Source organism: Gorilla gorilla, chromosome 5 (genome assembly GCF_029281585.2).
Source record: "Gorilla gorilla gorilla isolate KB3781 chromosome 5, NHGRI_mGorGor1-v2.1_pri, whole genome shotgun sequence".
Taxonomy (NCBI): Eukaryota; Metazoa; Chordata; class Mammalia; order Primates; family Hominidae; genus Gorilla; species Gorilla gorilla.
The window spans coordinates 107603779-107617854 of record NC_073229.2 but is presented as its reverse complement, the minus strand read 5'-3'; positions in this window follow the sequence as shown (position 1 = coordinate 107617854).

Here is a 14076-nt window from a genome sequence, read left to right as displayed (position 1 = left end):
TACAGCCTAGGTGACAGAGCAACATTCCATCTCAAAAAAAAAAAAAAAGAAAAGAAACTGAAGTGATATAATAGCAAGTGCATTACAGACATCATTTGTGCAAAAATGTGGTCATAGAAAAATCAGAAGACTCAAATAAAAGACTTTAACAAAGGCTGACAAATCATGTACATTTATGTACTTTATGTTACAGTAAAATGTTAAGGCATGTTTTTATTATTCGTAACTACTTTTATCAGTCCACTGCTTTCCTCGTCACCTCAAAAAAGGCTTCTCTTATACTGCTGACCAGGACCATATTGGGGCCATAATTAGTACACTATTGGTTGACTTAGAATAAGCCCCAGACAGAACTCATCCTGAACATTGTCTCTCCTATTTGCTTAGCTCAGTAACCAGTCACCAACATGTAGCAACAGAGGAAGCATGTGCAAACTATCAAAAGCCTATGCTTTTCATCCACGCCATTAATTTTTTTCATTTTTAATTTTTGTGGGTACATAGTAGGTGTCACGTCATTAATTTTTGAAGCTAGAAGATGATAGGGCTAGTGCACTGACACAGTGCTACACAGAATCCCAGGACAAATACTCCAAGGAAAAATAATCTCTAGGATACTGCTTTTTCCTTTAGCTGTGGTGATTAAAAGTACTTTCTATGTGACTTAATTTCTTCACATTTGCACCTGTACTGTGTGTCAAGTATTGCACAATGGTAAATTCTAGTAGCACTTTACAGGTGGACACTACTTTTCACCTAAGAAGTTCACATTTTCAGTAGAGGCTTTCCTTTTTCCTGACAGTTCTACAGTGGGAGTAAACAGCAATTAACTCACGTTTTCATTTTCAAATAGGGACATCCCGCCCAAGAGGAGCCCGATGGTTAACTCTGATTCACCAGTGGGTCTAGCAGTTCCAGCCTTACTTCATCTGCTCTGCTAGCCCCACACATTCGGAAAGTTCTCAGTGCAGTCAGGCTCAACAGCCCTGCTTATGACTCTCCACGTGTTTGCTGCCTGTTGCTCTCTCTTTTGAGGCAAGGTTAAACAGCTGTTGGAGAATTGCCATCTCTTCCAGTGTCCCTACTGCCATGCTATTCCAGCAAGATCTTCAGTTAGATCCAAATAGGACAGAGGTGGTGTGAGTGGAAAGAGAGCCACTCCAGCTAAACTCTGACAGGGAAATGATTGCCTTTAATTGCTAACTAACAAAGGGCTTGATGACTGTATTTTCAGGCTACTTTGTGTTATTAGCATTGTAGTGACAAATACATTTAATTAACTAAAAGCGCTCTTTGACTTTTAACCAGAAAGGGCAAGTTATATTTAACAGGGAGTGGTAATGAATTTACATTCATTAAGGTTAATCTCTGTAACTCGTTCCATTGGATTATCTAAATGAAAATGACTTAGAGTTACAGCAGCCTGAATTAGAGGGAAGGAAAGACAGCCCTGATAACTTTCTATTATAAATCAGTGTGAAAACAGGGATAGAATGAAAGATTCTTAGAGCCGAGAGAAACACTGGAGTCCATGTAGCCCAAATGCTTATTTTACAGATGAAGAAATTGTCGACATGTTTCTCACTAGGAACACTAGGGGCATTTGTCTGGGATAATTCTTTGCTCTATGGGGACTCACCCACACTTTGCAGAAGATTTAGCAACACTGACACCTGCCCACTAAGTGTTAGTAATCTCCACAGTCATTATGACAAAAATGCACCCCCTCCCTACTTCGTAATGTTTCTGGGGCAGTTGTACCTTTCTCTCCCTGTTGAAAACCCCTGAGCCAAAATGCTCATAAAAAACCAGAAAACATATATTACCACAATTGACCCATTGATACTTCTCAAACTTTAGTAAAGTGCGAATGAGCAACAATCAGGGATTTTATTAAAAATGCATAATCTGATTCAAGATTCAGCAGGTCTGGGATGGAGCTGAGATTCTGCATTCTTTTATTTCATTTTTTAGAGCAGGACCTTGCTCTCTTGCCCAGGCTGGAGTACAGTGGTGCAATCATAGCTCACTGTAACATCGATCCTCTGGGCTCAAGGTATCCTCCCATCTCGGCCTCCTGAGTAGCTAGGGCTGGCTACGGGTGCATGCCATCATGCCCAACTAAAGATTCCGCATGTGTAACCAACTCATAGGTGATGCTGAGACTGTTATTTCATGAATCCCACTTTGAGTAACAAGGGACCAGAGATTAAATTGAGAGGATGTCTGAACTGTCTCAGTGTCTTTACCAGTTCATCTCCCATCCAGGGTTGTGGCTGAGGATACACCATAAAAGTTACTCTCTATGTATGGGCTTCTCAGGAGATCTGTTCTGGCTTTGCCTTGGGGACTCTGCCTAAATCTCCTTCTCCTGGGTGGCCTGGTGGCAGACTCTGTCTTTGCCTCTGCAGAGCAACCTTCAGACTGTTTGTTTGTATCCAGAGTCCAACTTTATGGAAGACCATCTCTCATGCCCTCAGACCATCCAGCTGCAGCTTCTGGAAGCCCAGCTCAAATCAAACCCAAAGCACCTGCTTGCTAAGTGAGCTGGCAAAGGCAGATGGAGTTTGGGAGAGCCTGTGAGCTATTATTGTCTTGATGACAGAGGTAACCAGAGACTGTGTTTCCTGACTACCCAGCTCAGAGATTCTATCCAGAGCCCCGTGCATTTATTTCTCTTCTATTTCTACCATTAAGTGAAACTCTGTCACTCAGTACATCTGTTTAACTTACCAGGAAACTGCCACCCACTCTGCTTCAGCAAGAAGGCTCTTTATGGATCAGCTTTCTGATTGATGCACAATGTAGAGAACTCTTGCAGCATAAAATTAATGACATACTGAGAAATGAGTTCCTGCAGACACTGTTGTCGAACTTGTTTTCCATTTTGCCATTCGGAAGTGGCTGGTGGGAAGATCTGGAGATGGGTCGATTTCCTAAAGTGATGAAACAATGAGATATAAAGGAATTCTATTACTGTGTATACACAATCTGCTCTAGATTTTCCACTATCTTTTCGCATCTCCTCCATCCTGTTTCAGCCAAGGAAACAAACCAGAAGGGCATCCATGTGGGTAGGTAGGCCCTGTATCAGGAAGGAAGTACTTCATAACTCCATAATGTCTGTCTTAGCCTGGATTCCCCAGAAAGCAAAACCTGAGACAATGGTTTGTGTGGCTGGAGTTTATTTGAGAATGGGGTACCATCGAGCAGCAGGGCAGGGCAGGGGGAGTCAAACAGAGAATGAAGGGAAGCAAACAAGGACATAGTATCACATTGGCCACAGCTACAGATGACTGGTACTTGATTCTGCCTGGAGTATCTGAGAAGCTTTATGTAGTGCATGTGAAGACTAACTAGAGAGTGAAAGGGGGAAGCATTTATCCGTCAGCTCCTATAGCTTATTAGTTAAGAGCAGGCCCACAGGTGTTGACCTCCCTGAACTTCCAGGTTGTGCAGGTATGAGTGCCCAGAGTTTCTGAAGGAACCCACTGCATCAGAGCCAGTCAAAACCTGTAAGGAAGTGCTAGAGCAAGAAGTGAAATTGAGTGGAATTTCAAGTGATGTATAAAAGGCAACAATCCTTAATACAATGGAGAATGTTTGGGACAGCTTTGGGAGTCCTGGGAGTTGAGACATCCCACCTGAAGTGTCCTTTGTGTGACTAGCACAGGTTTTTGTCTGTATAGGAGCTGTGTTTTCTGAAAGACATACTTTGAACCTGCATTCTGGACATCTGCTTTGTCATAGAAAGGGTTAAGGTGGGGAATCTGGAAACTGCTTTTAGGGAATCAGGAACTGAGTTTAGATCCTGTCCCAAATGTTGATTTCCCATACTCAACTTTGAGTATAGGAAGATTGGCTATAAAAATAGCTTTGGAAAATTGGATATCTACATGTAAAAGAATGAAGTTGGGCCCTTACCTTATACCACATATAGAAATTAACTCAAAATCAATCAAAGATCTAAACACAAGGGCTAAAACTGTTAAACTCTTAGAAAAAAAAAAAGAGGAAAAGCTGCATGACACTGAATTTGGCAGTAATGTTTTTAGATATGTCATCAAAAACACAGGCAACAAAAGTAAAAATAGATCAATTGGACCACATCAAAATTTAAAACTTCTGTGTATCAAACGATGCAATCCACAGTGTGAAAAGGCAACCCACAGAATAGGATAAAATATTTTCAAATCATATACCTGATAAAGGATTGGCATCCGGAATATATAAAGAACTCCTATAACTCAACAACAAAAAAATCAAACAACCCAATTAAAAACTGGGCAAACAGCCCATCTCTACACAAATTAAAACAATTAGCCAGAGGTGGTGGCACATGCCTGTAGTCCTAGCTTACTTGGGAGGCTGAGACGTGCAGCTCACTTAGTCTAGGCTAGAGTGAGGAATAATCATGTCACTGTACACCAGCCTGGGTGACAGAGTAAGATCTTGTCTCTAAAAACAAACAAAACTGGGTAAAGAACTTGAACAGACATTCCTTCAAAGAAGGCATACAAATGGCTAACAAGCACATGAAAGGATGCTCAACATCACTAATCATTAGAAAAATGCCGATCAAAACCACAATGAGATACTAGGTCACACCCATTAGGATGGCTACTGATTAGTTTTCTAGGGCCACCATAACAGAATACCACAGACTGGGTGGCTTAAACAACAGAAACTTATTTTCTCACAGTTTTGGAAGCTGGAGGTCCAGGATCAAGGTGCCGGTAGGTTTGATTTCTTCTGACATCTCTGTCCTTCACTTTCAGATGGCTGTCTTCTTGCTGTGTCCTGGCATGGCCTGTTCTTTGTGTGTGCACATCCTTGCTTTCTCTCTGTATATTCTAATCTCCTCTTCTTGTAAGGACATCAATCGGATTGGATTCTGGCCCACCCTAAATGCCTCATTTTAGCTCAATTACCCCCCGAAGGTCCTATCCCCAAATATGGTTATATTCAGAGGCACTGGGGATTGGGACTGCAACATAGAAATTTGGAGAGGACACAATTCTGACCATAAAAACTACTGTAAAAACAAAAAATAAGTGTTGGCAAGGATGTGAAAAAATTGGAATCCTTGCCTATTATTGATGAGAATGTAAAATGATGCAGCTGCTATGTAAAACAGTACAGCAGTTCTTCAAAAAAATTAAAAACATAATAACCATATGATCCATCAGTTCCGCTTTTGTCCATATACCCAAAAGAACTGAAAACAATCCTCAGAGATAACTGTGCACCCAAGTTCACAGCAATATTATTCACAATAGCCAAAAGAAGGAAGCAACCCAAGTGTCCGCCGATGGGTGAATGGATAAACAAAATGTGGCAAGTCAGCTTTTTAAAAAGGAAGAAAATTCTGACATGTGCTATAATGTGGATAACCTTGAGGACTTTATGCTGAGTAAAATAAGCCAGACATAAAATGACAAATATTCCATGATTCCATTTATATGAGGTACTTAGAGTAGTGGAATTTATAGAGACACAAAGTAGAATAAAGGTTTCAAAGGACTGCGGTGCAGGGATGAGGATGATAGGGAGTTGTTTAATGGGTATAGGAGTTTCAGTTTTCCAAGATGAAAAGAGTTCTGGAGATTGGCTACACAACAGTGTAAATGGACTTAACACTACTCAACTATATACTTAAAAATGGTTAAAGTGATACATTTCATGTATATGTTACCAGAATTCAAAACAAAACAAAAAGAGCTTTGGGGGTGATAGAGGGAGGCCAACAAAATATGGGTGGGGAAATAGACAAAATGGACAAAAAATGAGAATAAGCAAGTGCAAAATTTAAACCCTTATAAAATGGTTTCATGTTACTAAACGGGAAAGTTTTACTCCACTAAGTTTTGCTGATACTGACATATCTGTTATGTGTTCCTTTTTTGGTTTCCCAGAAATCTGCTCCAGGGGCAGGAATAAACCTTGTAAATCTCGACCTATTCCCCAGCTGTGCCCATGAGGCCATGCTGTATAATGCTTAGAAAGAGACAATGCATTTCAAGAGCAGTGACAAAACATCCCTAGGGCATAGTGGCTCCCTAGCTACTGCAGGACATTGCAGGATTCTCATTGGGAACCACTGGTATAAGATCCTAATAAGCTTTTTCCAGCTGTTCTTAAATTGCTAATGAGAGTAGCATAATTATGTCAGCTTGCAAGCTACTCATGCAATTTGAGAAATCTGGAAAGATGGTGGCAGTTGTCAATGCACAAAGTAATACCTTTAATGCTAGAATTACGTTGCCTAACATGCAATCATCTTCGACATCACCAGAAACCAAGTCATTGCTTGCGTAACATAACAGAAAAGTGAGAAATACAAAATCCTTACAAAATTGTTTTATTTTTTGAATACGTTGATATTTCATTTGGATTTTACTGATGTTTATGCCATCTGCCATTTTCTCACATTTTAAAAACATCCGTAATGTTCTCCACATTTTCTATCTTATTTTGTAAATAAGATAGTATGCAATTCATTCTAATTACATAATATTTACTTTTAAACTAATTAATTACATTTTCTAAGTAGATGCTATCAGTAATGATTTTTCTTACTGACAATAGTTATTATCTTTATAACAATCACAATAATTGTTAGCATTTATGAAGAGTCTAAAAGAGGTGACAAAGCTCAAATTCCTACTACATCCTCAGAGTTGTTGCTATAGTATGTTGTTTTTCTTAGAATGTTATTCCCATTGTTTTAAAAGTTCTTTATCATTATACCAACAACAGAAATATAATCCCATTTAGCAGAAATTAGATAATTCTAGATAAAATTTTTTATATAAAACACAAAACCTAGTTTTAGGCACTTTAAAAGAGACAAATATATTTGGGCATGTAGAGATAGTAACAACTACATTGGAAAAATCTAGAAAACTTTTGTGTGATACATGATTAACAAGCCTAAGAATACTAACTTAGAGGAATTTTGAGACACAGTGTATCCTTGTTAAAATATTTGCAGGGTTATCAGGTAAAAGATAAATTATATTTCTATGGCACCAACAGGTAGAAATATGACCACGAGATAGAAATTAGAGTGGAGGAACATTTGCTAATATAAAGTCAGTAGTTCCTATGGCTAGGTAGAAATTTTAAAATTACATATTAAGGTCTGCAAAATGTAATTTTATTTCTTATAAGTCTATCAGATTTTATCTCAAGTGCCCAATTGTAGGAAAAAAGCTATTCAGTGTAAACTAGGTCAGTTCAAGATTCTCCCCCTCCACATTCTCCCAGGTTTGATTCTGAAAACAATAACTGTGCCCTGTGTTACAGAAGGAATCTTAAGGTGGCCCCTATAATCCCTGCCTCCTGATATTCATGCCTTCTGTGGTCGCTTCCCATTGAGTGTGGGCAGAACCTATCTATGACTTGCTTTGAACCAATAGGTTATGGCAAAAGTGATGGGATTTTAATGATTCCATGTATTCAATTGTATGTGTGTGATTATGTTACATAAGACTGTGGTGCCAACTTCTTCCTCTCTTGTTGGTTTGAGGAAGCAAGCAGCCATGTTGGGGAACTGCACATGGTGAGTGGGCAACCCTCTGGCTGAGGATGGCTTCCAGCCAAAAGTCAGCCAGCAAAAAAGGCTACTACCACAAAAGAGAAGTTCTACAGCTGCAAAAGAAATAAAATTTACCAACAACCTGAGTGAACTTGGAAGTGGGTCCTCCCCAAGTCAGGCTTCAAATGAGATCATAGCCCCAGCAGTCTTTTTGTTTTGTTTTTCAGATAGGGTCTTGCTCTGTCACCAAGGCTAGAGTGCAGTGGCACAATCACGGCTCACTTGCAGCCTCAATGTCCTGGACTCAAGTGATCCTCCCACCTTAGCCTCCCGAGTAGCTGGGACTACATGTGCAAACCACCATGCATGACTGATTTTTAAAATTGTTTTGTAGAGACAAGGTCTTGCTGTGTTGCCGTGGCTGATCTTCAACTCCTGGCCTCAAGTGATCCTCCCACCTCAGCCTCCCAAAGTGCTGGGACTATAGGCACAGCCACCATGCCTGGCCTGGCTGCAGTCTTATAAGACTCTAAGCAGAGGTACTTAGCTAAGCCTACCTGGCATTCCCTACCCATAGAAACTATGAGATTAATAAATGTGTGTTATTTTAAATGGCAAAGTTTGTAATAATATTATTATGCAGAAGTTGATAACTAATTCACCTTGACATCAGTGGAAAGAGAGCACATAATCCTTGGTCCTCATCTGTCTTATTCCTTCCTTTGTTCCTTCATTCTTTAAACAAGTATTTATTGAGTGCCTATATGTCAGACATACATCACAGAACAAAGTTGGCAAAAATCCTTGCCCTCCTAAGGCTTTCCACTCTTGTTATATGTTGTTGAGGTCTTCAGTTTTCAGGCCAATCCAGTCCTCAAGGATAGTCAGCCTTCCACACTGTCATCGCTAAGGTTTCCACACCAAACCTTTATATCCCAGCCTGAGGATCCCTCAGGTCCTCATGCTGTCAGGGCTGTACCTGGACTATTCTCAGCCAAAGAAGATATCTGGCAGTTCCCTGAGCTCCTTGGGCTGTGTAAAACTCTGGAACTGCCTAAGATCTTTGGCCTAACAGTTTGCCCTTTCACAGTCTCTGCTTCATGTTTCCCAGAGTATAACAGCCTGGGAAATGCTTCAGAGAATCTGTTGACTTTCAAGGCTGTGGGAAAACAGCGCAGCACAATGCCCACAAATTTATCCATCCAGTGCCTCCACTATCTTCCTGCAAATTAGATGAAGCCTCACCTCTGAGTCAATGCAGTTATATCCAGTATGGCTTGGTGCTTTTGAGGGAAGAAAAAGGGTCTCCTTCCCCCAGCCCAGCAACAGAGTATGGGACTTAGTTAAGGAGGCACAAGTGAGACTCCACCTCTCACTTCCTTCTTGGGCGGGTACATCTGCATGTATGCAAACCATATATGATATATGATGGCTCCTCCTGAGTTCCTCCTACAGCTCCTGAGTTCCTGCTTCAGCCTCTCGAGTAGCTGGGATTACGGGCACGTGCCATTACACCTGGCTAATTTTTGTATTTTTACTACAGACAGAGTTTCACCATGTTGGGTAAGGGGTAGGGAGCACCAAGGTGAATAGTGTCTGGAGAACAGTTAAAGTCTCACATTCTTTCTTCTCTAATTCCTCCTCAGCTCAGAGGAGGAGAGTAATTTATTCCTTTTATTTGGAATTGCACCAATTTTTTGGCTCTTAGGGCCAATGGATTACTTCAGAATCTTCATGTAGTCAGAGAATGGGAGGAACCAGGGTACGGAGGAATTGGGTCACTAATTCGTCCAGATCCTTCTTGAAGAATTTGACAACCTGAAGTCTTGTGTCACTTGAAGTCACCCTTTTAAAGCACTGGAAGCTTTAGACCACAATTCTAATGGCCCAAATGGGTGAGAGTCATGGAGTGAGAGGTACAAGGGAGAACTCATCACAGGGTGGCAATAATGTTGTATCTCACTACCATTTATTGATGCCCAGTATTGCCAAATGTTGTTCTAAGCACTTCACATTTAGTACTTACAAAAAGCCCTGTAAGGTAAATATTCAGCCACATTTTATAGATGATGAAAGTGTGGCTTACAAGATTAATGTCTCCAATATCAAAGTCTTAAAGAAGTAGAAATTAGATCTGAAGCTATAACTACCTAATCCAAAGCTTGTGAGTTAATATTTTTAGCTCTATTATGTGCCAACCACTGCTGAATATACCAGAACTACATCAGTATTAAACTACTCTGCTACCTTAGAACAGAATATGTCAGAGAAGTAAAAATTCTTGATCACTGGAAGCATTTAGGCAAGACTAGAAGACTGCTTGATTGAAATAGTTTCTATTAGACAGTAATGTATGGCATTCATTAAAAAAATAGAAAATTAAAGCTTGAAATAATCATTTAACATAATGATTGGGCGTGTAAAACTCAGCCCAAGATTCAGAAGTATAATATTCCTTGGTTATTCTACAAACTCATTATTAAACTTTGGGTGCACAGTAATAGTTATGAAATGACAATAATGTTAAGACTTCATTTTTATTAATAATGCTCAGACTGGGGGTGTGGTTGCACTGTGGCTAAGCACAGAGCTAATGAAAAACACACTTTTCCAAATGAACACCTCTAATATCTGAATAGTGTTGACCAAATTCTAGAATTGTTTGACCTGCTGCAGGATAATATACAATCTCATAAAAAGGACAATTTATTTGATGCTTGAGAAATAGAGATTAGGCATAAGTACACTATGGTCAGATTGCCTGCTGGTTGCTACAGGGCCAGTGTGACACTCTTTGGGGATGTGCCATGAAAGACATGCTGCAATTATCCGGTAATAATACATGACACAATGTGCCATAGCCTCAGATGGGCCGTGGAAGTAGTTCTGTTTAAAGCTCTTCTGCTCCAACCTCTTGTATCCAGAAGTGAGTGACAGCTAAGCGTCACTGAATTTATTACAGTTGTTGAGCAAAAAGGTAGGAATGCACCAGGAGATAATGACTGATACTTTTGCTCTCTGCCTTTTTACTACACAGTGAGTGTACTGTTCTTATGAGCAGGTAGAGTCTGTTGACTTGAGAAACTGATATGTATTTTGAGGATTACAACACTATAAAACTTAATGGCAAGGCCTTTCTCTCTCTCTCTCTTCCCCCTTGATATTTCCGAGTGTGCCTAAGGGCACATTTAACATATAGCATATAAAATGCCTATGTGCAATAATAACTACCATAAAATGTAATAAATAACACAGACAAACTACATTTGCCTCCTCTGCCCATTTGGCTAGAATGTTTCTGTTTTGTGTTTCCCAAACGCTAAAGCTGGTGTGTTTAAGAAGTGTCCATATGTTGATGACTCCCAAATAGACTTCTTGAGCTTTTACCATTCCTGAATTCTAGATTCATATATGCAGTGCCTGATTGGCATTTCCTTTTACACTTAAGTCTTTTCCACCTCTCCAAACCCATTTTCCTCCAGTATTTCCCTCAAGTCAATACATCTAGCTTGATTCTCCTTTTCATTTACTTAATCCACTCACAAGTCAGTTACGCTTTCAAATATAACTTGAATTCATTCATATCTCTCCATCTTTACTACTACCACTTGAGAACAAGCCATCATCACAATTCCTCCAGAATTTTTGAATACCCTCAAAACTACTCTCCTACTTCCAATCTGGCCCCTTATCAATCTTTTTTCACAGAAAACCAAAATGATTTTTGAAAAGATTTATCTATAAGTCTGACGTTCTCACTCCTCTGCTTAACAACCTTCACGAGTTTCCATTGCAGCTAGAATAAAGTACAAACTCCTCACAACTGCCTATCAGGCCCTGTATTACCAGGCTTTCCTCTCTGGCCACATTTCAGACCACTCCCTGCTTATTCATTATGCTTCAGCTGTTCCTTTCTGTTCTATAAACTCATCAAAACTATTTCCACATTGAGGCATTTGCACATGTGCCCTTGGCCTGAATGCTCTTCCCCCAGATCTTTGTTATGCCCATAGGATCATTCAAATGCGTGCTCAGAGAGGTTCTCTGACCTCTGCATCCAAAGAAGATCCCTCCCACTCCATCACTCTATCACATCACAATTATTATAAAATAATCCTGTTTGGATTATTATTATTATTATTATTATTATTATTATTTTAGAGATGGAGCCTTGCTCTATTGCCCAGGCTGGAACACTGTGGCATAATCTCAGTTCATGTAACCTCTGCCTCCTGGGTTCAAGCGATTCACCTGCCTCCGCCTCCTGAGTAGCTGGGATTATAGGCGTGCACCATTACGCCTGGCTAATTTTTGTATTTTTAGTAGAGACGGGTTTTCACCATGTTGGCCAGGCAGGTCTCAAACTCCTGACCTCAGGTGATTCTGCCCGCCTTGGCCTCCCAAACTGCTGGGATTACAGGTGTGAGCCACTACACCTGGCCCTGTTTAGATTATTTTATAGTCATTTTATATAAAATTTTCTATCTGAAATGGTCTTATTTATTTACCTATTGTCTGTCTCCCACCATTAGAATGTGAGCCTCCTCAAGACAGACATCTGTTGGTCTTGTTTACTGCTGTGGCCTCAATGCCTAGAAAAGTTCCTAATTTATAGTAGGTACTTAATAAATATCTGTTCATTGATTTGGGTTTTTCCTTCAAGAAAAAAAGCATGTTTCAAGGTAAGATATCTAAGAAGGGTACAGAGTCCACTTGCTTACTTATAATGAAAGATGCAAACCAAAGACAGAGATATCAGAAGGCTCATCATTAGCTTTTCTAAAACATTCTATTCTCACCCCACTAATATGAATTAAATTTCTGCCTCTTGGACATTGATGTTAATAGACATCTCAAGTTCATCTAGTCTGACCCATGCTTTTCACAAAATATTTAAAATATAGTGAAAACTTAACAGCTTTAAGAACACTAGTGTGATGGGAGGAAATTTATATTGATTCCTACAGTCGTTGACAAAGACTCTCCTTGACCAAACTTTGGTTAGGCTCCTCTAAGCCCTTTTCTTGACTAGGCCTCAATCCTGGCCTATAAGAGCAGCGACTGAAAGCACAAACTATTTCTCCCAACTCCTCCTGCCCTCCCAACTAAGAGACATGGGCAAACACTAGTATAGTTTCTATAAGCTTGAGGCTGTGTTCCCAGGATGACAAACCCAGATCCCTTAAAATGCCTGCCTGAGAAAGCTCAACACTGCCAAAAGAATTTACTGTTCATTCCAGCCCAAAACCTGAGTATAGGCCCTTGATCTCTCTTTTCTTAGAGCATTTACTTTAGAAAACTTGCTATTGTAAATCTTTTCTCTCTTTGAGGTGTATCCTCTACATTCCAGGAATGTCTTTCTCAAGGACCTGGGAGCCATCCCTTTGAAGTGTAATCACCAAGAAAGATAGGGCCCTGTTGTGCAGTCTCCCTGGGAGTGTAGGTGCCTAACTTTGATAAGTTCCAATTAACAGACAAAGACAGACTAATCATTTTGAGCCAACCCCTACTAATGTCCTGTCCTTCAGTACTTTTTCTTTAGTACGCCCAGATGTTTAAAAAGCCTCCCACCTTTTATTTCTGCAAAATTGAGTTTAGTTCTGTACTGAAGTATTTCTCTTCTATTGCAGTAGCTCAAACAAATTCTGTCTTGTCATTTTCAACTAATGTCCAGTGAATAATTTCTCTTTAACACCGTGAGCTAGGTAGCTATTATATGTGGCATGTTTGGCTCTATCTTAGGGTGAATGAATTGTCATAGATTGTGTACTACATCTAGCCAGAATTTGAGATTCCTCAACATGATGATATTTTCCAGGAATGGTTCTTCACATTGTCTTCACTTTGATGGGAGATGAGCTCAAGAAAGGTCCTAGGGATGGATCTCTGGCTAAAACAAAACAAAAAAAATAATAGAGCTATATCCTGAAGCAATACCCAAACATCTACATCTCCAAGCCCCTCTTGATAATCTAAATTTAGGCCACTTGGAGTTTTGTTTTGTTAATTGTCCCAATTGGATTTTGCAGTCTCAGTGACTGTAGGACCTCCAAGTGTCATAGATAGTTGGGTATAGAACCTGGGACTCAAGAGAGACATCTGGGCTTAAAGACACCTGGGCTTGGGGACACAGATTTGAAATAATTAACGTTCAGGTGCAAACTGAGTAGGTAAAATTACCCAGCAAGAATGGGTTAACTATGAGAGGAAAAGAGGATCAAGGACAAATCCTCCTAGGAAATGCCAGTGTTTTCAGAAATGGTGGTGGACTGTGCTTCCCAACTGTTTACATGTCATAGCAGACATGGAAAATAGCATTTGTATGACACACTGGGTAAACTGTGAGACATCTAGGAGTATTTATATAAGGCTGCATGACATTTTTCTTTACTTTCTGTGTTAGTTTCCTAGGGCTACTACAACAAAGTGCCACAAACTGGATGGCTTGAAACAACAAATATTTATCATCTCACGTTTCTGGAGACTAAAAGTCCAAAATCAAGATGTCAGCAGAGCCATGTTCCTTCTGAAGCCTG